Source organism: Mobula birostris, chromosome 30 (assembly GCF_030028105.1).
Source record: "Mobula birostris isolate sMobBir1 chromosome 30, sMobBir1.hap1, whole genome shotgun sequence".
Classification (NCBI taxonomy): Eukaryota; Metazoa; Chordata; class Chondrichthyes; order Myliobatiformes; family Myliobatidae; genus Mobula; species Mobula birostris.
In genome coordinates, this window is record NC_092399.1 from 25,244,018 (window position 1) to 25,268,579 (window position 24,562).

A 24,562-nucleotide genomic window follows, 5' to 3' on the forward strand; every position below is an offset into this window, starting at 1 on the left:
GTTTGGATATTAAACACACAGCACATATTTTTCTTGTATGAACATATAAAATCATTGCAACACACCAATATCGCTGAATCAGTGGGAGCCCTGGGCTTGTTTCCCTGCAACAAGACGGTCCTATCGAGGAGTGATGGGAGACAGCGATACTCGAATGGGTTCCTTATGTCCAGTCTATTATGCAATTTGGTTTTCGTTGCATTCATTGCAGGGATATGTTGGAAATGGAAGCAACGTTTTCAGTGCTTTCGTGGCTATCTCAGGATACTTAGCCTTGACTTTGAGATCCAGAATGCCGGCAGAGATGTCATGTCAAACATACTTTTCAGCCCACCGTCATTTGCAAGCTCGAGGAGTTGATCTTCTTCCCGTGCTGACATGGATGACGCGCGGGTAATGACCTCGCATGCGTAATGACTCAACAGTGGGCATGACAAGGAATGAGGAAAGATGTAGCTGACTCCTGTCGCCAAATCATATCGTTTCCTTGCGGCCCGGTAGCGCATGCTTTGCGGCCTGGTACCGGTCCGCGGCCCGGTGGTTGGGGACCACTGGTCTAAATCCACAAAGTCAGTTATCACTGCAGCCCATCCAGGAGCTCTGAATTGTAGTTCACAGCCTCATTTCAGTGTAGAAATGAGTAAACCTCATGGACGGGAAAGCTGAACACCGGGTGGCCTCTCTCCTCCAGCCCCGACACACTAACCTTTTCAATCTGGCCAGTGCTTAAATTGGGCAAACATAGGGTCATTCACTGCTCTCGTGCCTGGGCACTACCATCTTGATTCAGCCCGTACCCAGCAACTGTCCACCAAGAAAAGGCTTACAGAGGTTCAGGTCAGCTAATATCATACCAACTGTACCTTAAGAAGACAAGTGGTCTCCAAGTCCTCTCTAGTTGTTCACCTATTCCACTCTGACAGCACGTCCAATAACCATGACTGCTTCCACCATTCAAGACCGGGGCAAGTGTCACTTGGAACATCACTTCCTGCAGGCTTCCCTCCAACCCATATATCATCAAAATTTGGAAATGTATTACCATTCCTTCTAAGCCTTGGAATTTTCTCCCCAAAAGTGCTATGAGAATAACTTTACCAGAAAGACTGCGGCCTTCATTCGTTGTGTCATCTCAAGAACAATTACGTTGCAATAAACACTTGCCTTGTTGACAATGCACAAATTGGAATTAGTAAATAAACATGAAAAAGTCCAGACGTGGCTACAATGATCTCCTCATTGAGTGAGAATCTGCACATATAACCTCTTGAGATAGAACATAGAACATAAGACATAGAAATTGACAGCACATTACAGGCCCTTCGGCCCACAATGTTGTGCCAACTATATAACCTACTCTAGAAACTGCCTAGAATTTCCCTACTGCATAGCCCTCTATTTTTCTAAGCTCCATGTACCTATCTAAGAGTCTCTTAAAAGACCCTATCGCATCCGCTTCCACCACCACCGCCAGCAGTGCATTCCACGCACCCACCACTCTCTGTGTAAAACACTTACCTCTGACATCCCCTCAGTAAATATTTCCAACCACCTTAAAACCATGCCTCCCTCGTGTTAGCCATTTCAGCCCTGGGAAAAAGCCTCTGGCTATCCACACGATCAATGCCCTTTGTAATCGTATACACCTATATCAGGTCACCTCCCAGCTTCCATCGCTCCAAGGAGAAAAGGCCAAGTACACTCAACCTAGTTTCATAAGGTACACCCTCCAATCTAGGAAACACCCTTGTAAATCTCCTCTGTACTCTCCATAGCATCCACGTCCTTCCTGTAGTGAGGTGACCAGAACTGAGCACAGTGCTCCAAGTGGGGTCTGACCAAGGTCTTGTATAGTTGTAACATTACCTCACGGCTCTTGAACTCAGTCCCATGGTTGATGAATGCCAACACACCATGTGCCTTCTTAACAACGTTGCCGACTTGCACAGCAGCCAGCTTTGAGTGTCCTGTCGACATGGACCCCAAGCTCCCTCAGATCCTCCACACTGCCAAGAGTCTTACCATTTATATTGTATGCTGTATTCAAATTGGACCTACCAAAATGAACCACTTCACACTTATCTAAGTTGAAGTCCATCTGCCATTTCTCAGCCCAGTTCTACATCCTATCGATGTCCTGCTGTAACGTCTGACAACCCTCTAGACTATCTACAACATCTCCAACATCAGCAAACTTCCTAACCACCCTTCTACTTCATCCAGGTCATTTATAAAAATCACAAAGAGGAGGTGTCCCAGAACAGGTCCCTACGGGGCACCACTGGTCACTGACCTCCATGCAGAATACGAACCATCTACAACCCCCTTTTGTCTTTTGTGGGAAAGTCAATTCTGGATCCACAAAGTAAAGTCTACTCGAATCCCATGCCTCCTTACTTTCCGAAGGAGCCTTGCATGGGGTACCTTATCAAATGCCTTACTGAAATCTATATACACTACATGGGCTGCTTTACCTTCATCAATGTGTTTTGTTACATCCTCAAAGAATTCAAGCACACTTGTAAGGCAGGACCTTCCCTTGACAAAGCCATGCTGCCTTTCCCTAATCAGATTCTGTCTCTCCAAATGCGCATAAATCCTGCCTCTCAGTATCTTCTCCAACAACTTGCCCACCACTGAAGTCAGATTCACTGGTCTATAATTTCCTGCAAAAGAATTATCTGCACTTCACTGTTTACAACAGGGAGAAAATCCTCACAGAAAATTCCTTTACTCATAGAGAAATCTGAGTTTTTTAACCATGTTCCTGATCGTTAATGCAGAGATCTTGTAGCAATCCAGTCATGATACTAGTACACATACAAAATGCTGGAGGAACTCAGCAGGCAAGGCAGCTTCAGGAACAACACCTTATGTTCTGTTTGGGTAGCCTCCAACCTGAGGGAATGAACATCAATTTCTTGAACTTTTGGTAATGACCCCCATCTAACCCTCTCCTTCACCATTTCCCATCCCCTTTTCCCTCTCTCACCTTACCTCCTTGACCTCTCATCAACTCCCTCTGGTGCTCCTCCCCCATTTTCTATCTTCCGTGGCCTTCTGTCTCTTTCGCCTATCAGCTTCCCATTTCTCTATAGGTAGGTAAAGTTGAAGTTCCTTTTCCCATTCATTTTTCATTTTATCAGATGTACTTGGCTGTATTTTCATAATTGTATCATAAATAATTGCTATTAATCCCTTCTGATAAGGACTTAAACCTAAAATTTTGTCTAAGATGTCAGTAGAGTGTGAAATCGGAAACATAGGCAACATGGTATTTAAAACGTTTCTTATTTGTAAATACCTAAAAAAAAAATGGGATCTGGGCAAATTATATTTATTAGTTAACTGTTCAAAAGACATGAAACAGTTACTCAGAAATGAATCACGGAAACATGTTACACCCTTCATTTTCCATATCAAAAAGGCTTGATACATAACTGAGGGTTGTAAAAAAAATTAGGTGTAATAGGGCTTGATAATATGAACTTGTTCAAACCAAAAAATTTACAAAATTGGAACCATATTCATAATGTATGTTTAATTATTGGATTAACCAATTGTTTATTCAATTTAGAAAATACAAAGGGAAGTGAAGTTCCTAGAATAGAAACCAATGAAAACCCTTGTGCAGAGTATTCTTCAAGGTTTACCCATTGTGGACTTGGAGTTGTCCAAAATATTAAATATCGAATATTAATTGCCCAGTAATAGAGTCTTAAATTCGGCAATGCTAAACCACCATCTTTCTTGGACTTCTGTAAACATTTTTTACTTAACCTGGGATTTTTATTCTGTCATATATAAGAGGAGATCTTAGAATCAATAGTAGTAAAAAAAAATTTAGGAATAAAAATTGGTACTGCTTGAAATAAATACAAAAATTTAGGTAAAATAATCATTTTAATAGCATTGATTCGGCCAATCAACGATAGAGACAATGGGGACCATTTAGTAAGCGATTGTTTAACCTGACTAACTAACGGTAAAAAATTGAGCTTGAATAGGTCCTTATGTCTCTTAGCAATTTTAACCCCCAAATAAGTAAAATAGTTAGTAATCAATCTGAATGGTGAGCATCTATAAATGGGAACCTGCATATTTAATGGAAAAAGTTCGCTCTTACCAAGATTCAATTTGTAACCAGAAGAACTACTAAACTGAGCAAGCAAGGATAATACTGCCGGAATGGATTTCTCAGGGTTAGATATATATAATAGTAAATCTGCATATAGTGATAATTTATGTATCTCATTCCCACGGGTAATACCAAATATATTAAGAGAGTCATGAGTAGCTATAGCTAACGGTTCCAGGGCAATATCGAATAATAATGCACTAAGAGAGCAACCCTGCCTAGTACCACGGAATAACTGAAAAAAGGGAGATCTTTGATTATTGGTAAATACCGAAACCATAGGAGTAAGGTATACCAATTTAATCCAAGATATAAATAGCCATAGACATAGTCATACTTTATTGATCTCAAGGGAAATTTGGTTTCATTACAGTTGCACCAACCAGGACTAGAGTATAGATATAGCAATATAAAACCATAAATAATTAAATAATAATACGTAAATTATGTCAGGAAATAAGTCCAGGAACAGCCTATTGGCTCAGGGTGTCTGACCGTCCAAGGGAGGAGTTGTAAAGTTTGATGGCCACAGGCAGGAATGACTTCCTATGATGCTCAGTGTTGCATCTTGGTGGAATGAGTCTCTGGCTGAATGTACTCCTGTGCCCAACCAGTCCATTATGTAGTGGATGGGAGACATTGTCCTCCAAGATGGCATGCAACTTGGACAGCATCCTCTTTTCAGACACCACCGTTAGAGAGTCCTGTTCCATCCCCACAACATCAGTGGCCTTACGAATGAGTTTGTTGATTCTGTTGGTGTCTGCTAACCTCAGCCTGCTGCCCCAGCACACAACAGCAAACATGATATCACTGGCCACCACAGACTCGTAGAACATCCTCAACATCGTCCGACAGATGTTACAGGACCTCAGTCTCATCAGGAAATAGAGAGGGCTCTGACACTTCTTGTAGACAGCCTCAGTGTTCTTTGACTGGACCAAAATTAAACTTCTCAAGTGTATTAAACAAATATGTCCATTCGACTCTATCAAAAGCTTTCTCAGCATCCAATGAGATGATGCATTCTGGAGTTCTAGGTAAAGAAGTATAAACAATATTCATTAATCTCCTAATATTAAAGAAGGAGTAACAATTTTTAATAAATCCAGTCTGATTGACAGAAATAATTTGAAGTAATACATTCTACAATCTCGTTGCCAATATTTTAGAAAAAAGATCTTGGAATCCACATTCAGCAAAGATATAGACCTATAAGATACATATTCAGTAGGATCCTTATCTTTTTTAAGAATTAGGGAAATAGACGCTCGACAAAAAGATTGAGGTAATTTACCTATAGATACTGCATCCCTAAAGATTCTACTTAACCAAGGAGAAAGTATAGTACAGAAGAATTTTAAAAATTCTATTATATAACTATCTGGACAAGATGCTTCATCGAAGAAATGGCTTTTTTTATTTCTTCTACCGTAATAGGTACATCAAGTTTTAAACATTCATTAAGTGGTAGTTTTGGAATATTCAATTTCTTTAAAAATTCATGCATTAAAGTGGAGTCATCAGGAAAATCTGATTGGTATAAAGAGGTGTAAAATTCTTGAAAGGATTTGTTCATCTCATCATGATCAACCGTCACAGTACCCTCATTTTTAGGAATCTTAACAATCTGGTGTTTAACTGAAACCTATTTCAGTTGATTAGTCAGTAGTTTGCCAGTTTTATCACCATGTATATAGAATTGACTCCTAGTTTTAATTAATTGATTTTCAATCGAAGATGATAGTAATAGACTATGTTCCATTTGCAGTTTGTCTCTCTCGTTAAAAAGCTCCTGATTAGGAGTAACAGAGTATTTCTTGTCGATTTCTTTGATCTTGTCAACCAGCTTAAGTATTTCCTCATTAATTCGCTTTTTCAGTCCAGCAGAATATGAAATAATTTTCCACGAATATATGCTTTAAACTGTCCCGTAGTACCCCGCTGGAAATACCCTCCATAGAATTTGTTCTGAAGAAAAAATTAATCTGTTCCTCAATAAAATTAATAAAGTCCAAGTTCTGGAGCAGAGTGGTATTAAATCGCCATTGTCTAGTACTAGAAAATACATCCATTGACTTAATAGATAGTTTCAATGGCGCATGATTGGAGACAACAATGGAGTCATATTTGCAGTCAGTAACAAGTGGGATTAATCAAGAGTCAATAAGAAAGTAATCAATTCTAGAATAACGATGATATACATGTGAAAAGAATGAAAAATCCTTATCGTTGGGATGTAGAAATCTCCAAATTTCTGAAATTCCAGAGTCAACCATAAAAGAGTTAATAAGAGTAGCAGATTTGTTTGGGAGTGCCTGATTAGACATAGATCTATCCATCAAAGGATTTAAACAGTTAAAATCTCCACCCATAATCAACATATAATCGTTTAAGTTAGGAAGGGATGTAAAGAGATATTTAAAAAATTCAGGACAATCGACATTTGGAGCATAAACATTAACCATAGCAACTTTTTTGTTAAATAACAGACCAGTAATTAACAAAAATCTATCATTTGGATCTGAAATAGTCTCATAATGCACAAACGAAATTGAAGGGTCTATAAAAATAGAAACGCCTTTTACTTTGGCCACTGAATTTGAATGGTACTGTTGGCCCTTCCAAAACCTAAAAAAAAATGCTGATTATCCTCTTTCTGCACATGAGTTTCTTGTACGAAAATAATATGAGCATTCATCCTGTGGAATACTTTAAAAATTTTTCTTCTGCTTAATCGGGTAGTTAAAACCATTTGTATTCCAAAATTCAAATTAGTAATCTTAGCCATAGTACCGAAATTGAGCATAAGGTATATAAAGGGTTAACCAGAATACAAACTCATGACCTCGGAAGAGGAAGAAAGGTTCACAAGAACCGGAAATCACTACATTTCAGACATTTTGGTAGTTTCAAGTCAGCCTGTTTAAGGAAAAAATCTAAATTAAAAATAAGAACAAACAAACCACCCCCTCACACAAAAACCCAGAAAAAAAACAGAAAGTGGCCAATGCTAAATCTAATGTTAAATCTAACCCAATCTCTCCAGAAGGCAACCCAAAAGAAATATGTTTTTCTTAAAAAACCCCACCCATGGTCAAAAAAGTAAAAGAGCAATTACTATAAATGTAAAGAAAAGATTATGACAAATACAAACATAAAATAGTTCCTTGTTACTCATATTTCAAAAAAAAGAGACCAAGCACCAAATCATATTATTAAATTTTCATATATAAATGATTGGAAATGACGCAGCAAGAAAAAATAAATTTTGAGAAGGAGAGCAATCTGCCATCTTAAGATATAATACTTCTTCAGTTAAGTTTCAAAAAAAAGAAAAATCAAACACTGAATCTATTACTTAATTACTCTCAAAAGCAAAAAGATTGAAAGTGAAGAATACTAACGAAAAAAAAATACCTTTATTCAAAAATACGAAAAATACCTACACTACAAAACCAAAGCAGGAACTCTCAAAATATAAAACTCTAAATCTGTAAGCTGAATAATAGCTTTTATTAAAAAAGCCAAAAAGAAGTTAGAAAAAAAAGAACAGTGCGTTAATTAGTCCTTAGCAGAAGGAGACAGATTGTTGAGAAAGCTTTGAGCTTCGTCCGGAGTTTAAGGAAACGACGCGATTTATCCACCAGAACAATTCTCAGACACACTGGGAACAGCAACACTAACTTGAAGGCCTTACGATAGAGTTCTGACATCTGTGGTTTAAAAGCCATCTGTTCCTTCAATACTTCCGGACTGAAAACTTCAACGATGCAAAACCTGAAACTTTGAAAATCGATCATACCTTTCCGCTGAGCAGCTCGCATCACTTGTTCCTTAATATGAACATAGTGAAACCGGACAATGGCAGGTCTCGGTTTAAATTCTTTGGAAAGTTTGCGGCGTAATGTACGATGGGTGTGATCTAGCAATGGAGGGGCATCCAAAACTTCTGGACCAAACACATCCATTAACAATTTAGAAAAGTATTTAGAAGGATTGCCCGTCTCAACATCTTCAGGAAGCCCGATTATTAACAGATTCTGTCACCAAGAATGATTTTCAAGATCGATAATCTTTGATTTATAATGTTCTAACTGCTGAGATGTCAAAGCTAGATTTTTCTTGAGAGATTCAATTTTTCGGTTCCTATTTCGACCAGCTTTATCTAGCTGTGAGATTCTAATGTGCTGTTGATCAATTTCGCGATTTAACATCATCTTGAATCGTCTTCAAAACTTCTTCAAACACGACAAATCTTTGGTTAAGTGAATCCTCTAAAAGTTTCGACATTGTTTCAAAGTTAATGGAGTTTGTTTAGATGCTTTGGGATCGCCATCTTTTTTCCTGTTCCCGCCAGAGTCCTTCCCGTTTTTAACTTCTCGTCCTCTGGTCAGCATTTTCAGTAAGTTAAAATCGAAGTTCAAAGATATCTTTGTAGTATAAACCCTTTAGTGTAGGTATAGATAAAGTAAGTAAGGACGGTTACAGGTAAAACAAGTAAAAGGAATGGAGCGAAGCCAAAGTGTACCTCACACCATGAGCACCTCCTGGAGAGTCCTCGCCTATCAGCTTCCAAGCTCTTTATTTTATCACTTCCCCTTCAGGTTTCACCTATCACCTTGTGATTCCCTCTCCCTTCCATCCCACCTTTTAAGTTTACTCCTCAACTTCTTTTCTCCAGTCCTGCCGAAGGGTTTCAGCCCAAAATATCAACAATATTCTTTTCCACTGATGCTGCCTAGCTGCTGAGTTCCTCCAGCATCTCACCGAAATCAACCCGAGGGAAATCATTTCTTTGTCTCGGGAACCTCTCTGATGAATTAGTACCAACATATTTGGAGTGAAGGCAGACATCTGCTCCAGCTACTCGCAAAGATCCTGTGGTGAAGGAGCTGAGAATTACAACACTCATGGCACTGTAGAGAGTATTTCAGGCAAGAAAGAAAGGTGTAAGTTCATCTCCAATGCTGAGGCAATGGAAACACACCCTAAGGAGACTAAGCAATGATTATCATAGAAATCTAGGTAGGACATGGTGTCTCCAGTGGTGTAGGACTTACAAGGTTGGGTACACCTTTGCCTCCCACTCCATGATCTTTGATCCAGCCTGAGTTATGACTATTATGATGCCTCTAATAATGAATTGCTCTCTGAGGCATCAAATAAATGGGTATCACAGTAGCTAAACACTGAAGAAAGAACATCTTGTTACTTGCAATGGACCCTTTTGGATGTGGAGGGCATTTGAGCTACCTTCACTCATTGCTGCAGGTGCCTAGTCAAGTTGCTCGATATCAGCAGAATGACTGTGTAAGTAGCAAAAAAAAACAACAAACCAACATGGTAGCTCCACTGAGACTATTCCAGGACAGACATGGTGTAGCACAATCTGCTTCAATTTACGTCAACATGAGTCGCAAACAGCCTCAGTGAAGTAATCTTCCTGTGACCAGATTTCACAGGAACTGGTGATTCCTTGTCCAGTGTTACATCTGGCATGAAATGGGGTAAAAGTAATTACCAGCACAACCAATTCTGGTTAAGTCTGAAACTAGATAGCAAACTCCCAATCCTTAAGAACACTCCATGATATAATTTCAAGGTTTTGGTTCTCTTGTCCTTGATTAAAGTGAGTGGAGCCTAATTTGCTGCCGAAAATTACAGATATCTCACATTCGGATTCTACAGTAAACCGCCTGGAACTGAAAAATGAGAATAATCTTAATTTTAAACACTTTGTGGCCAGAACAGCAATCAGAGATTTGTCTTGTTCGGCCACTTATCTTGTTCACTTGCTTGGAAGGAAGTTTTGTCCTATAGAAGATTACAGATATGATCAGCTTCCTGATCAGATCCACACTTTAAAAATGAGAATGCATTTTAAAAGTAGATTACACTGATGAACCAGGGGCAGTATGAGCATAACCATTCCTGGTGACGTTGCTCAAGCTAGTTAGTATTTTTGCCTGATTCAGTTGTCACCAGTTTTAGTAAAGAGATGTTCTACATACTAATCTGATGTTCCACTGCCTACCAATTTAACAGGGGCATCGACTTCTTTAAAATATATGTTTCTGCACATCTGTTAATGTAATGGATGGAGAAATATCATAAAGATATATTACACTTTTCTCTGCAAAGATTTGGTGAAAGTAATTTTCATTCTAATATGCAGTCATTATCCATGGCTCTGCACAAAAACAAAGGGAAGAGAATTCTTTGCAGGATTCATTTATTTTTGCTGATATATAATTGAAGGGTGCATATAATTGGCCATCATACAACGCACACACACCTGTGTGAAGCAATGCCTTTGAATACTGTCAGATGTTTAATGGTCCCCTGGTAAAATGCTTGAAGCAGCTGCATTTTCATTCGTCTGTAGTGATGGTACCAAAGAGGATGTAAAGAAAAGCACAAAGGCCGATAACTCAAATGATAGATGCTCTGAAAGTGCTGCCATTTTATTTGAATTTGATGGGAGTTTCAAAACGAGAATTCTTGGAATGTATTTCCATCGCCAGCAAAAGAATGGTAATCCAGAAAAAGGAGATAAGGAGCATTTTTATAATATTTGCAATGAGGTTCTGGTTAAACTATGGTAACAAGGAGAATTTTGTGGGAACCAAATACTTCTGTATTAATATTTGATGTCCATTGTCCTTAGAGGACAAAACCGGGTTAGTAGACTTCCAATAGACATTGGATTTAATATAGTACAACTCACAGGTTTTATAGATGTGAAAGAGCCTTAATAAGCTGCAGTGGATGGTACAGAGTGAACTTGTGACCTAGCAGTGGTTGACTGAGTGCTACATGGGGCAAAAACAAGAGATTTCCATGGTTCTAGATGATGTCAAGCATTGATTTTTTTCCTTAGAACAGTACTCATCCATGCAAGTGGAGGACGTGTCCTCAAACTCCAAAACTGTATGGTGGAGACATTGTAAAGAGTCAGGAGGTGAGAAAAGAATATTGGTGTGAAAGTCAATCTGCACTTTGGGACTGTTGTGCATTTAATATTTCAGTGATACAGTGCCTATAAAAAGTATTCAGCCCCTTTGGAAGTTTTCATATGTTATTGTTTTACACCATTGAATCACAGTAGATTTAATTTGACTTTTATGACACTGATCAGCTGAAAAAGACTCTTTCATGTCAAAGTGAAAACAGATCTCTACAAAGTGATCTTAATTAATTACAAATATAAACCTTAAAATAATTTTGATTGCTTAAGTATTCATCCCACTTTAATATGAAACAACAAATCATCACTGGTGAAGCATTGGTTTTAAAAGTCACATAATTAGTTAAATGGAGATATGTTTTTGGAGACCTGTGGGTAGTCAAGGTGTTTCAACTGATTGTAGTTAAAATGCACTTGTACCTGTAAGGTCCATCTGCTGGTGAGTCAGTATCCTGGCAAAGACTACACCATGAAGAGAAAAGAACACTCCAAGCAGCTCTGCAAAAAAGTTATTGAAAAGCACAAGTTAGAAGATGGATACAAGAACATTTCCAAGTCACTGAACATCCCTTGAAATACAGTTAAGTCAGTCATCAAGAAATGGAAAGAATATGGCACAGCTGTAATTCTGCCTAGAGCAGGCTGTCCTCAACAACTGAGTGACTGTGCAAGAAGGGGACTAGTGAGGGAAGCCATCAGGAGACCTATGACAGCTCTGAAGGAGTTAAATGCTTCAGAGGCAGAGACAGGAGAGACTGTATATTAGATTAGATTAGATTATGAGGACACTCAGTCCTCGTTTATTGTCATTTAGAAATGATACAATTATACAACAATTGTTGCTTGGGTGCTTCACTATTTGCAGCTTTATGGGATAGTGGCAATTAGAGAGCCACTGCTGAAAAAATCTCACATGAAATCTCAGCTAGAGTTTGCCAGAAGGCATGTAGGAGACTTTGAAATCAACTGGAAGAAAGTCCTATGGTCTGATGAAACCAAAATTGAGCTTTCTGGCCGTTAGACTAAACGCTATGTTTGGCATAATCCAAACACTGCACATCATCAAAAACACACTATCCTTACCATGAAACGTGATAGTGGTGCATTATGCTATGGTAATTCTTTACTTCAGCAGGCCCTAAAAGGCTTCTAGAGATAGAGGGTAAAATGAATGCAGCAAAATACAGAGATATCCTGAAGGAAAATCTGACGCAGTCTACAAGATAACTGCCACTTGGGAGATTTGTTTTCCAGCAAGACAATGATCCCAAGCATAAAGCCAAAGTTACACAGGAATGGCTTAAAAACAGCAAAGTTAATGTCCTGGAGCGACCAAGTCAGACTTCAATCCAACTGAGAATTTGTGGATGGATTTGAAAAGGGCTGTTCCCTCACGATCCCCAAGCCATCTGAAAGAGCTTGAGCAGTTTTGTAAAGAAGAATGGGGAAAAATTGCAGTGTTCAGATGTGCAAAGCTGATAGAGACCTTTTCATACAGACTCAAGGCTGGAATTTCTGCCAAAGGTGCATCTTCTAAATGGACATGAAGGGGATGAATTCTTATGGAATCAATTATTTTGTATTTTATATTTGTAATTAATTAACTCAGTTTGTAGAGATCTGTTTCCACTTTGACTTGAAAGAGTCTTTTACTGTTGTTCAGTGTCAAAAAAAGCCAAATAAAATCCACTGTGATTCAATGTTTTAAAACAATAAAACATGAAAACTTCCATTGGGGGTGGATGGGTGAATACTTTGTATAGGCAGTGTATTTGAGTAATATTGTAAGTATATATTTTTTAAGCATTCTATATTGAGTCTGAGTTTGTTGCTAAGCCATAAGGAGTGTTGTGTATTTAATATTTCAGTAATATTTGAGCAATATTGTAAAATATTGTTTGATTAAGTATTTTCTGTAACTAAAATCATTAGTCTTCTTGTTGGCATAATTACAATTACTAAAATTCTTGTTTTGTAAAAATACAGGAATGGCATACATCATCACAACACCATGTCATATGTGTACACCTTGCTTGAAGTAAAAATGAGATTAAGACATAAATTCCCAGTCTGGTGTTTCCTTTCAATTGGTTCTGTGTGGAGTTACAAAGCATAACAGGGGCTGCAGCTAGACTCAAGAAGAGTGTTGCTCATGTGCAAAAATACAAAGCTAAGTGTGCATTTACCTTCTCTAGAGGACTCAGACAAAGCCTATGATGGAGCAGCCAACAGGCAAAACAAATAATTTGTATGCACATGAAGCTACTTTCGGGATTGTTATCTTAACGTTTCATCAGATTACTACATTACTGATGTACTTTCCTGAGGAACATCTGTGAATGTGTGGAACATAAATCACCAAGACCAAGGAGCTGACTATTGACTTCAGGAGAAGGAATCCAGAGGCCCATGAACCAGTCCTCCAGGGGATCAGAGGTGGAGAGGGTCAACAACTCTAAATTCCTCTAGATTATCATTTCATAGAATCTGTCCTGGGCCCCGTACATAAGTGCACAGCAGATAGATACAGAGTCAGTTTTGTCTATAATTTTGAGGCTGAGCTACCATTAGAGAAGACCTCAGTGATGCTAAAGACCTACACAAACAAACAACTGTCTCCCAAAAGGCGAACAAAGTGAATGTGAAATATGGCAGCCAAACACAGCAATTAGAGCATTTTGTGTTGAAAAGTGGAGGGCCAGCACTTTTTGGACATGAGTGGTTGAGAAAAATCCAACTAGACTGGCACACAATCAAAGCCCTCAGTGTGGAATCAACAGGCAACTGCGACCCAAACAGCAGCACTAACCAGAGACTGGCGCAGCTACTCGATGCTAATGGAAAGGTGTTTGAGAAGGGAATAGATAAGAAGATTGAAGACTTGACTAAAAGCTGTTTGGGATGCCAAAAAGTTCAAAATGCATCACCACAGGAACTGTTACACCCATGGGAGTGGCCGACTTCACCTTGGCAAAGAGTATATACTAATTTTGCTGCACCATTCATGGACTCCATGTCTCTGATTGCTGTGGATGCTCATTCAAAGTGGCTGAAGGTTATACCAATGAAGTCAAGCACCTCAGCAGAGACTGTCTCTCTGTCTCTGCTCTGATGACTCACTTCACCAGAAATGGCTTACCAGAACAATTTGTGAGTCTTAATGGAGCACAACACATGTCAAAAGAGTTCAAATTGTTCATGAAGAAAAATGGCATCAGGTGTTTCAAGTCAGCTCCTCACCACCCCATCAACGACTGGGTTAACTGAAAGTTTTATCCAAACATTCAAGAATTCCATTAAAGTAAAGAGCAAGGAGGGCATTTCTCTACAGCACAAGTTGGACAACTTCCTTTTTGTGTATCAGAACTCTGCTCATGCAATTGAAAATCAAACACCTGCAATGCTGTTCATGAACAGGAATCTGAGATCTTGCATAGACCTCCTGAAACCAGATCTTTGGAGGGAAGTGTAGAATAAGCAGTCCAACCAGTTGCTAAGTGAAGCAGCAAGGCACTTCGAGGTTGGATTGTAAGTCCTAGTGCATGATTACCAAGAAGACAAGTGGACACCCGATAGGACAGCTAAAAGAACTGAACCACTGACGTGCACAGAGGATGTTGGAGATCAGACATGGAGTCGTCATGTGGACTAGATGCTGGACGTGTAACCAAAGAACATACCTGAGTCAAATGCATCCAACAAGATGGACACATTACAGTCACTGGACTTACCTCTCAGTGATTATTATATCTCTGACACTGGCAACTGAGAATGTTGTCTTAGACAAGATTCACCCACCAAACTTGATGCCATTTCAGAGTTCCAGAGGCACTGCTAGAACGTTACTGTTGACAAGACACCTGCCAAACCTGATGCTATGCCACAGATCCAGAGGAGCTATCCTGAGAGAAACAGAGCATCACCCAAAAGACTAAATCGTTTGTATAATGAAGTTAGTTAAGGACAATTGTTGTGAAAGCATGTTTATTTGGAATATGGTTTGCAAAAGAGAAATTGAATGTTTTGTACATATACAGTTTTATGTTGCATTATCTAAAGTTTGGGGAAGTGTTATGTATGGATCTATTTCTTTGAGTGTAATAACTCCACTTAGCACTGCGTTTGGACTGTTGTTCATGCATGTGTATTGATCTGTTGTTTATGCATCCACATCTCTCTCTTTTTCGCCGCAACGCGAAAATACCAGTTAAAGCCACTTCTCATTTGTGTGTTTTCATCTTATTGATATGTAGTTGCACAGACACAGCAACCGAGACTGAGGGAATGATTTCCCCCAAATGCCTTCTTGGAGCAGGAATGTAGAAATATGGTCCTTCGTCTACTCAGAATTTGCAGCTAGATATAGTTCAGGTGGTACATGCCAGTGAGTACAACTCTTATTAATGTGTGGATATCACACACAGTGCCTCCTGGGGTACCAGCTTGGAGACAAAGTTTTTCCCTGGCTAGATATGGTACCATGGATGAAGGCTCTGCCCTCAGTATTCAAGAGAAATAACATTGTACTTGCAAAACGACAAAGTAAAATTTCCTTCTATAATGGAAAGTATTGTCATTCTCTATGCAATTTGTAATGATGGAGCGTGCACCAGCAGTTTATTAAATTTATCACGGTCCTCCAGCATTTTTCTTTTGTCTCCTAAAATGTTGATGCATGCTGAGTACAAATTAATAAATATCAATTATCATTTAGTACCTCTGTCACTCTTGCGTGCATCTTAACAGTGATGGAGGGACGCACACACACAGACACACACACACGCACACACACTTTTTGAAAAGGCTATTTTCCTATAAATCAGTTGCCTTCCTGCAGACTTATCCTGAAGCAACTGGCAATGAAATTAATCTTCTATTGATATTAACATGATATTGTTATGGTAGTTTTATTTTTCTTTTTCAATGTGAATTGAATACCTTAATGTGGGGAAACAGTAAGACAGAAGTTACTGAGCCTGGGAAAGAGATGATTTGAGAAGCATTGCTTTGGCTTATTATTGTCACATGTGTGAGTATACAGTGAAAAGATGGTCTTGCCTACTGTTTATTGTGATGTGTTGAACTATGTCCACAACTCTGGAGTTTCCTTCCGACAATGGGTAGAGCAGTTGACATTCCAAGCCATTACACATCCAGACAGAATGCTTTCTATTGTGCATCAATAAAAACCAGCATGAGTCAACAGGGACATGCCAAATTTCTTTAATCTCCGGGGAAGATGAAGCATTGGTGAACTTTGTTGGCCATGACATCAATATGGCTGGGCAAGGACAGACCATTATTAATGCTGACAGCTAGCATTTTGAAGATCTCTTTCCTCTCAACCTCAACACAGTTGATGTAGACAGGAGCATGTACAACACCTCCTTTTCTGAAGTCAATGACCAGCTCTTTTGTTTCATTGACATTGAAGGAAAGCTTGTTGTCTTGACACCATGTCACTAAACTCTATCTCATCTTCTTGGGCCCTTAGCTCGCAGTAGTGACCTCCCATTCCCGTCATCCAAAGTCAATGGTATGGTTGGAGTCATCAATGATTCTGTAATCTATTGTGTCTACTGTACAAGGGATTGGCCTATACTGATTCAACAGAGCCCTGTTGGCCAACTTTACCCATTTCCACCTCTCATGACGGGGACATAGGGTTGGATTTTGAAAGGCAAATTCTATCTCATATCACTTTACAAATAAATAAAAATGCCTTTTATTGTTTTTAAGTACAGGTTCAAACCTCTTTGCTACAAAGACAGAAGCCTGTGATTACTTCTTCCATCCATCTGTCCTTGGACAAAAATATGCATAAGATGTCAATGGTAGAGAAGAAGATCAAAGGCTATCTCTAGACTGAATTTCCATGGTGTAGTGCATGTTTTGGGGTGGCAGGGTAGAGATACTTCTCTACCAAAGGAGGTGTAAAGTACTCTTTCCCTCCACTGCAGATCACCCTTGGACAAGGTGTAGGACCTGCTAAGCCCCCTGATCAGGGTTATGTGATGCCATGGGAGCAGGTGGCAGATGGTCATACAAGCAGCTACTGCATATCACAAGTCCTGGTTCTGCGACCACTGACACCAGGCAGGGAATCTCCCAAGATGATTGATAATGGCTGGAGTCACCTGTCTTCGTAAAGTTACTGCCCAGAAGGCAATGGCAAGCCACTTTGGCAGAAAAAGCAGGCCTTGCCTGCTTTTGGCGACCGAGAAGGAGGTTGAATCGTTCGGACAGAAATGGCGCTCAGTACTCGGTGTCGGAGAGCTGATTAGAACTCAAAGTTTTCGGATGACTTAGAGTCGGATTGTGGTCGGCATGGCAGGTAGACTTTTTCTTCCTTCTCCCATTTGCGTGAGATGTGGGACATTTGAGAAACTTTGAACTTTACTGTGCTCACGGACTTCTTCATCAAGTTATGGTATTGTTCCACTGTTTGTAACTAAATGTTATAATTATGTGGTTTTGTCAGTTTTTTCAGTCTTGGTTTGTCCTGTGTTTTGTGATATCACACTGGAGGAAATAACATATCATTTCTTAATGCATGCATTACTAAATGACAATAAAAGAGGACTGCGTGTCTTCATAATCATCATCATAAATTTGACAAGGACAATAGGACCATGGAGACCATGATCACCTATGTCATACGATACGACACATAAAAATGATGATGTGGTGAAGTTTATGTTCATGTTGAGTTATGAAAATAGCTGATAAATATGACAGACTACTTCGTGCCCAAGTAACACGTCTAGTTTTGATCTGGTCATCAATGTATGAGTTGCACATACATAAAAAGGCCATTTAGTTTGCATTCCATGACCGTCTTCCTGTGCTTGCATTAAAATATAAGTTCTGCTTTATAATGGAGTCACAGGTTACTGTTAATTTTCCATAATATTGTAGCCCTAATGCTTACAAGTTCCCCTTTCATATTCTTTCTATAGCCCCCTATGAGTGACTAATATGGAGTTAGTGGTGTAAGAACTTTATCTGTTTGAAAATGAACTTGCAAAGTCACTCCAAATATGTCTATTAAAATCCTGGACAGATTAGTAAATCACTTCCACTGTCCTCAGCCACTAAGACTGGGAGGCAGATATGGAGATGAGTAATAATCATCAGTTACTCATATAACTGATGCCTTGACACATGACATCATACTTATACAACCAGTATAAAGTGGCATTTCAGAACGTGTGCAGGAAGATAACTGTGATATTAACCATGGACTAGACACTACAAAGACAGGAGAAAAGACGTGCTACTCAATTGCTGTTTATTCTAAGTGTAACTCTGAGGTTCAGCCGGCACGTGTTTGTCTAGGGGAAGACAGCCCCTGGCCCAGCCAAACTGAGAAATCTCGTTTGTGTGGATGTTATGTAATGTATTGCCCGGTTACAAATCCAAACCGCAAAGTATCAGACAGTACACCACATGCAATTAAACAATTGAACTTTATAAATCTTAACCTGACTATAGGGTTAGTAAAGAAAATAAAAAGAAAAAGGGCCCATTTTAATGGAACAGTCTAATGTGCACATTGGAGCTCACAGATACATCCAGCCATCCACCATCGAACTCCTCCGAGCGTTGCTGATCTTCGGACCCTCGCTCCTAGTCCACTCTGTCCAGTGGTCTACCAACTCTCTTCACTCGCGTCTTCCCTCTTCATCTCTCACTGACAAAAGACTGCAAATTCCCTGCTCTCAGACCCACAGGACAGAACAACATGCCTCTCATTGGCTAGCATACATTCCAAAGTCCCGTTATCTCTAGTCACAGCCCAAACATTGCTGTTACAGAGAAACCATGACTTTGGTAGTGAAACCTTACAGCATGTTACAAGATTGTAGACATCAATATTAATAACTTGCTCTCCTGAGTCAGTAATCCATTGAAGTTTAGGTCATTATCAAACTATATTTTCTGGGATGTTGTTGCCGTGGCTCACAGTAATGAAGCAGTTAATGCAGCTGCCTCAGACCTTCAGCAACATGGTTCTGACATTGTGTGGAGCTTACACATCATCAATGTTACCGGATAGGTTTCCCCAGGATATTCTGACCTGCTCGCATATCCCAAGCGTAACGTGGGTTTGTTGGCTAATTAGTTACTGGAAGTTACCCTTAGTGTAAGTGGGAGATAGCTGAGAAGCACGAGAGAGCAAGGAGGACAGAGGGAAATAGTTGGCGTATTGGGATTGATGGGTTTTCACTGAAATCTGGCATAGACGATGGGCAGAATGATCTTCTACATTGTGAGAATATAAGAAATAAATAAATGTACAATTAATAGTTTTACATAAGATACAATGGGAGGAAAATACTGTCCATTTCTTTTTCTTAATAACAAGCAGTCACAAGTTAATTCTGAAGGCAAAGATCAGGGTCACAAGGCACAAAAGTTTCATCAAAATATTTCCTTTGGTCAGACCCCATTTGGAGTACTGTGCTCAGTTCTGATCACCTCACTACAGGAAGGACTTGGATGCTATAGAAAGAATGCAGAGGAGATGTTGCATAGATTGCAGGGCATGCCGTATGAAAATAGGTTGAGTGAACTTGGCCTTTTCTCCTTGGAGTGACAGAGGATAAGACGTGACCTGATATAGGTGTATAAGATGATGAGGGGCATTGATCGTGTGGATAGCCAGAGGCTTTTTCCCAGGGCTGAAATAGCTAACACAAGGAGGCCTAGTTTTATATCAGGGATGAGTTTTTCCACACAGAGACTGGTGGGAGCATGGAATGCACTGCCAGCCATGGTGGTGGAGGAAGATACAATAAGGTCTTTCAGGAGACTCTTAGATAGGTACATGGAGCTCAGAGAAATAGCAGGCTATGAGGTAGGGTAATCCTAGGTAATTTCTAGAGTGGGTTACACGATCGGCACAACCTTGTGGGCTGAAGGTCCAGTAATGTGCTGTAGATCTTTATGTTTTATGTTATTTGCGAACTTCATCTGGTAAAAAGGAACAGCATGGCAGCACAGCAGTTAATGCTATTGCAGTGCCGGAAACCCAAATTCCACTCTGCCTGTCTATAAGGAGTTTGTACGTTCTTCCTGCTAACTAAGTGAGTTTACTCCTGGTGCTGCAGGACCTTCCACATTCCAAAGACACACAGATTAGGTGATTAATTGCTCACAAAGCTGTAATTAGCCATCATGGGCTCGTTGAGCCAGAAGGGCCTATTACTGTAATTAGGTGCCGCAGGCTCATTGGGTCAGAAGGGCCTATTACTGGGCTTTATCTTTAAATAAATAAAAACAAAAATGTGAGTTGTAGTTCATAAGATTTTACTATTTTGTCACTTGCTGCACAGAGCAAATTTTCACCCCATGGTTCTCAATTTAAATCTAGTCTCACAATTAGTGAACTGTGGCCTGAAATATTCATTATTTCTCCTAAAACCACTTAGTTTATGCTTTGAGGATAAAACGAAAACACACAGATGTTGACTTGGGAATTGGAAAAGTCTCAAATGAAGCAGTTGCCTGAAAAGTGTTTTTTTTAAAATTATGTTGAAAAGATAATTAAAGAAATCAGCCAATTTGCTAATTTTACAGATGATGTGGAACATATTCCATATTTGTTCCAGGTTTTTCTTTCCTTCACCAATTATCGACCACTTCTTTTGTGAATTTTTGAAAACGGCCTTAGATTTCATGTGACCCAAAGCCAGGAGGATTTTCATTTGTGGAGGACACAATAGCCAAACTCATTTATGTACTCATTCAATGTCCAACTCTATGCAATCTTTGACAAACAGATCAAAGGGAGTACAGAGGGAAATATGCAAATTCCAAACAAGTCTCTCTTAGTAGCAGAGTATGATATAAGCTAATATTCAAAGTATTGTTAAAAGAAATAGTGTGCAATAATTTTATAAAAACGGATATGGTATTTTTTGCTCTAGTAGTATTAATTTGTATCGCGTCTACTTATGTTATGGAATTGGAACTGAATGTTGAAAATTTAAAGAAAAACTCAGATATTGGAAATCTAAAATAAAATCATAAAATGTTGGAAGAACTCAGTAGATCAGAGAGCATTTTTGGAGGAACAAATGGAGTTAACGCCTTAGGTCCAAAACCCTTCATCAGGACAGGAAAAGGGAGAAAGCAAAGATCACTTGCAAATAACATAGTGAAGGGATGGGGAGAACTAAGGGAACATCTCTGATAAGGCGTGAACAAATGAATAAACGTGTCGGATTACACTACTTTGTGGGGGTTACGTGTAAACTAATAGCAGCATACAAGCAAGCAAACCAGACTTTATGAGTAGTGACAGAAAAACTCATCCAAAAGACACAGAAATGGCCCATTTTAATGCTGACAGAAAGAAAGAATAGGTTACATAAACTTGAAAAACATCAATAATGAGTTCAAAAGGCCGCAACAAGCTCTAAAGGAGGATGAGTTGTTAATCCATTGAACCTCATTGGAATAGTACAGAAAGCCACAGATGGAAAAGTCAGATTGGGAGTGGGTTGAGAAGTTCAGGGTCACTCCTGCAAACTAAATGCAAGAGGTCAGCCAAGTGATCACCTAATCTGCATTTGGTTTCTCCAATGTAGAGGACTCCACATTGTGAAGGGTGAACACAGACTGGAAGAAGTTCAAAGGAAGCATTGACTCTCCGAGGAAAATCGTTTGGCTTCATGGGCGGTGCTGTGGGAAGAGCTGTAAGGGTAGGCGCACTATAAAGGAAAGAAAAACAAAGGTTGGTTGTCAAAGTGGATGAACAGACCAGGAAATCATGAGGGGTCAATCCTTTCAAACTGCTGAAAGGAGACTGAAGGGGAATATTTTCTGGTGGTGGGACCTTTATGCAACTGACAGAAGTTGGAAAAGAATGATCCATTGAATGTAATCACAAGTGGAGTGGAAGGTGAGGACTACGGAAAATCTTGTCTTGCTCTGTCCAGATAGAGGGAGTGAGAGCCGAAATAGATTATATGTAATAATAGCCCTCTGAGTGTCTCGGCAGATGAGAAGCCATAGGTCAAACCAGTGGTTTCAAGAAAACAACCTCTCCCTCAACATCACAAGAACAAAGGAGCTGGTTGTGGTCTACAGGAGGAATAGAGACAGGCCAACTGCTATAGACATCGATCAACCTAGGGTTGAGAGGGTGAACAGCTTTAAGTTCTTTCACAGAAACATCACCGAGGAACTCACGTGGTCTGTACATATCGGCTGTATGCTGGAAAAGGCACAACAGTGCCTCTTTCATCTCAGACAGTTAAAGAGGTTTGGTATGGCCCCCTAAATTCTAAGAACTTTCTACAGGGGCACAATTGAGAGCATCCTGACTGGTTCATCACTGCCTGGTATGGGAACTGTACTTCCCTCAATCGCAGGACTCTGCAGAGAGTGATGCGGACAGCCCAGCACATCTGTAGTTGTGAACTTCGCACTGTTTAGGACATTTACAAAGACAGGTGTGTAAAAAGGGCCTGAAGGATTATTGGAGACTGCTTAATTCATGCTAATATAACTGTATTTCTTTGTTATATTGACTATCCTGTTGTACATGATATTTATGAAGAATTACTATAATTGCACATTGCACATTTGAACGGAGACATAACGTAAAGATTTTTACTCCTTGTGTATGTGAAGGAAGTAATAAAGTCAATTTCATTCAAAAAGGGAGACATGTCAGAGGCACTTGTGTGAAAACTCTTCTTACTGAACCAAATGCAGCTGAATCATTTTAGTTACAAAATTCTTGGTCCTTTACCTTAGGAAGTGGAGAAGGGTGCAGTACAGGTGCTCGTTTAATTCAAGAGTGCTAAAGCTAAGAGGGTTCAGAGCTTCAGGTTCCTGGGAGTGAACATTACTAAAGGCTTGTACTGGTCCAAATGCATAGACACCACAGCCAAGAGAACCCACCAGAACCCATCAGGAGACTAAAGGAATTTGGCATGTTCACTCTGACCTTCACAAATTCTTATAGATCCACTCTGGAAATGATCTTATCTGGATGCATCACTGCTTGGTGAGGGTAAGAACAGGATGATTTGGCAGATGAATGCGAGGCTGAGGAATTTGTGCAGGGGGCAGGGCTTCAGATTTCTGGATTATTGGGATCTCTTCCGGGAATGATATGACCTGTACAAAAAGGATCGTTTACACCTGAACTTAAGGGAGCTGGGGCTTTACTCTTTGGAGAGAAGGAGGATGAGAGGAGACATGATAGAGGTGTACAAGATATTAAGAGGAATAGATAGAGTGGATAGCCGGCACCTCTTCCCCAGGGCACCACTGCTCAATACAAGAGGACATGGCTTTAAGATAAGGGGTGGGAAGTTCAAGGGGGAGATTAGAGGAAAGTTTTTTACTCAGTGAGTGGTTGGTGCGTGGAATGCACTGCCTGAGTCAGTGGTGGAGGCAGATACACTCGTGCAGTTTAAGAGACTGCTAGACAGGTATATGGAGGAATTTAAGGTGGGGTCTTATATGGGAGGCAGGGTTTGAGGGTTGGCACAACTTTGTGGGCCGAAGGGCCCGTAATGTGCTGTACTATTCTATATGTTCTATGAACTTGAGAGGGACCAGTATCCTTGTGGGGAAGTTTGCTGGAGCTGTTGGGGAAGGGTTTAATGTAATGCAGCAGGAGAATGCGAACTGGAGTGATAGGGTTAGGAACGGGGTTGTTAGCATACAAGTAGATGTAGTGTACGGTGAGATCCTGAGGAAGGGCAAGCAGATGATGGTGCAAAATTGCAGTCAGTAGGATCAGTTGAAGTGTAACATGGGGACAAAATCATAAAAAGTGCTCTAAATAGGACTGAAGATGTTATATTTACATGCATGCAGTATACAGAGTAAGGTAGATGACCTAGTAGTGCATTTAGAGATTGGCAGGTATCATAGTGGGCATTACTGAGTCCTGGCTGAAAGAAGATCTTGTTGGGATTTTAACGTCCAACTGATACACAGCATATCAAAAGGACAGGCAGGTAGGCAGAGGGGTGGCATCAGGCTGTTTGTCAAAAATGAAATTAAATCCTTAAAAAGAGGTGACATAGGATCAAAAGATGTAGAAACCTTGTGGGTAGAAGTAAGAAACTGCAAAGGTAAAAAGACCCTGATGGGAGTTATATACAGTTGTCAGAACAGTAGCCAGGAAGTGGGTACAAATTGCAATGGGTGATAGAAAAGGTATGTAAAAAGGGCCATGTTATCCTAGTCATGGCAGATTTCAATAAGCAAGTAGATTGAAAAAAAATCAGACTGGCGCTGGATCCCGAGAGGGAATTTGTAGAATGCCAATGAGATAGCTTTTTAGAACTGCTTGTGGTTGAGCCCAGTAGGGAGAAGACAATTCTGGACTGGGTGCTGTGAACTAACCAGATTTGATTAGAGAGCTTTGGTTAAATATATATGTACATGATTTTGTGAATAAGGAAGAAATTCAAAAATCAGAG